A 2883-nucleotide genomic window follows, 5' to 3' on the forward strand; every position below is an offset into this window, starting at 1 on the left:
TGGGGAACATTTATCATTGTTTGCTTTGGTAAGCGAGTACTGTAGGCATTTTTTTTTCTGCTTTGGGTTTGTTAATGTGTGACATATTTGACATACTATCACAGGGGGTTGATAAATTTGGCTCACATAATAAAAAATCAATAAAATCACTTTGGAATACCATTTTCTTAGCACACATAAGCAAACAAAATGTATGTGTGTTTATGTACTAACCCATTTTTTTTCTTTTGATTTCAGATCTGTCTATCCTGTGGGCTACTTCATATTTGGTGGACTACGACTACCAGCATTTTTTGTTTTGTTTAATATTCACAACATTTTGTAATGAGGGCTTGTGGGGGAGTGTTTTTTTGGTATAAAAGTTTTTAAAATGTGTTTTTTTATATATATACTTTACCGGCTTAGTAGTGGAAGCCGTCTTATAGATGGAGTCCATTACTAAGCTGGATCTTAGCGTTATCCCCAAAACCGCTAGTGCTAACCTCCGATTCTTACCCCAGTACCCACCACTACAGGGGTGTCGGGAAGAGGCCCGGAGCATCAAAAATGGTGCTCCTGGGCTTAGACCGTAACAGGCTGGTGTTATTTATGCTGGGGAGGGCCAGTAACAATGGTCCTCGCCCACCTTGGTAATGTTAGGCTGTTGCTGTTTGGTTGGTATCTGGCAGAGAATAAAAATACAGGGACCCCTATACGTTTTTCTTTTATTATTTAATTATCTATGGGGAAAAAAACGCAAAGGGTTCTCCATATTTTCATTCTCAGCCAAATACTGACACGTCTTCAGAGCAACAACATCATGATACATAGGTGGTTGTATACCCTTCATACCTGCCACATCTGCAGGGGGATACATCTGTCACGCCCCCTCCCATAGTATTGCATTGAGGGGGCGGAGCGTGACGTCACCCGAGGGCAGAGCCATGACATCACAATACTCTGGCCCCATGATTGGCAGTCATCAGACCCAGAGCGAACATGCTCCAGGGGCTGATGGTAATGGGGTGCTGTGTGAAAGATCACCCCCGCGATCAGGCATCTTATCCCCTATTCTTTGGATAGGAGATAAGATGTCTTAGCACTGGAGTACCCCTTTAAGTTTAATGTCATTCATGCAGGTATGTATGTATCATAATCACGAGCACGAATGTGAAACCCCGAGCACAAACAGTGTTAATTAAAAGATTAGCGGATAAGGATTTAATTTACCTGAAATTATCATTATTAGTCATCTGACATTCCCTTTCAATGCAATGCAGAACTAGATAAAAAGTGAAGGAAGAAAATGTCTTTGTTCTTTAAATGAGATCTTGTTATTTAGCCAGGCAAATAGTATTCATATTCTGATTACAATAATAAAAATACAAACTCTATAGTGTATTTCACTTCACCACATTGCCCTCAAGGGGGCAGTGTTAACCACTAGAAAGTTGCTATAGGTAGACCAGCTCATTGTAGACTAGTGTTTCTCAAAACCAGTCCTCAGACAACCCATAGCGATCATGTTTTAAAAAGTTCCCAAACAGAAAACACCTGTGTCCGGTATGGATGTAGCAATACTAATGTTCAGGAACACTTGTGGTCTAGAGAAACACTATAGATAAAAGTATTTAGTTTATATGTAACTTAATTCATACTGTGTCAGTGTATGAATTTATATAATATTTACTTAAATTCATTTTTCTTTAAAATGGCCATTATTTAGTAATTTATAGAACACCCAAATTACCAGAACATTCTGAATGAACTTGAACCCCTTTGATGGATTTTAGCAATCCATAATTTCTGTACTTCTAGAAGGACTACAGTGCCCAGCAGGAGTATAAAAATTAGAGTTACTGTAATGATACTGGCAGATTGCAGAACCGGGCTTCACCTTTAGAAGTTGCCTTTCCCAGGTCTTAACAATAGCTTCCAGTATTCAGATATTCCTAGGATTTATGGTAAAACAGAATAGATAGATCCACCAACAGGCTTGCAAGGAAAGCATATAAGCTTATATAAAAGTCAGAAGTAAAAACCAAGGCAACTCTCCATAGATACCAGTGGGTCAGTGACTGATGGAAGTAGTATTCCTGCAGGGAGTGGTAGCTATTTGCAGAAAGACTCTGATAAATTTAACAACCAACACACAACAGGACAATGTAACTGCAGAATTATGTAACACAGAGAGGATCCGAAAAACAGAAAAGCAAGCAGACATAAACAAACTGCCAAGGTAGTAAAGACTAGTAAACAATATTTCTGGAAACTGTAGCTAGCAGCTGGACCCTCAAATAAATGCAAACATAAGCCAAAACCCACATGGAACAACATGGCAGCAGAAACTAACGCTGCTGCCGGAAACATTCTGATGGTTAATGTCAGTGAAGGAAGACATGTTGGAAAAGTTACTTACCTTTCAAAAAAAGCCAGCTGGTGATCTAACAACAATGTATTGTAAAGGATACTGATAGGTGTCCAGACTGTAGAACGTGATTTTGTATATTTATAGCCTATAGCTGTAGCCATTTTTTCCTAAGAATAGCTCCCAGTATACTGATACCCCCATTAGGACAGAATAGGTTAACCGGTCGTCAGCTGTGTAAGGAAATCATACAGACACACATCATGTCAAATGCACTAATACAAAATATTAACTCACCATTAGATGACAGGAACTGATGATTATGGTTTGCAGGATAGTTCAGATGAAAGTCAAATAACAGCCAAGGATGGGACAAAGCAGCAGGACAACACCAGAAAATATAAAACAAGCTGAGGGCACTAAGAGCCAGGAAACCACAGTAATATGTTTAATCTGTTGGGGATGGAGGGAGTACAGATATGCCCTCGCGTCCTGGTACTTAAGGCCCCTTTCACACTACATAATTACTCCGTTTT

The sequence above is a fragment of the Hyla sarda genome, chromosome 1 (assembly GCF_029499605.1).
Source record: "Hyla sarda isolate aHylSar1 chromosome 1, aHylSar1.hap1, whole genome shotgun sequence".
NCBI lineage: Eukaryota > Metazoa > Chordata > Amphibia > Anura > Hylidae > Hyla > Hyla sarda.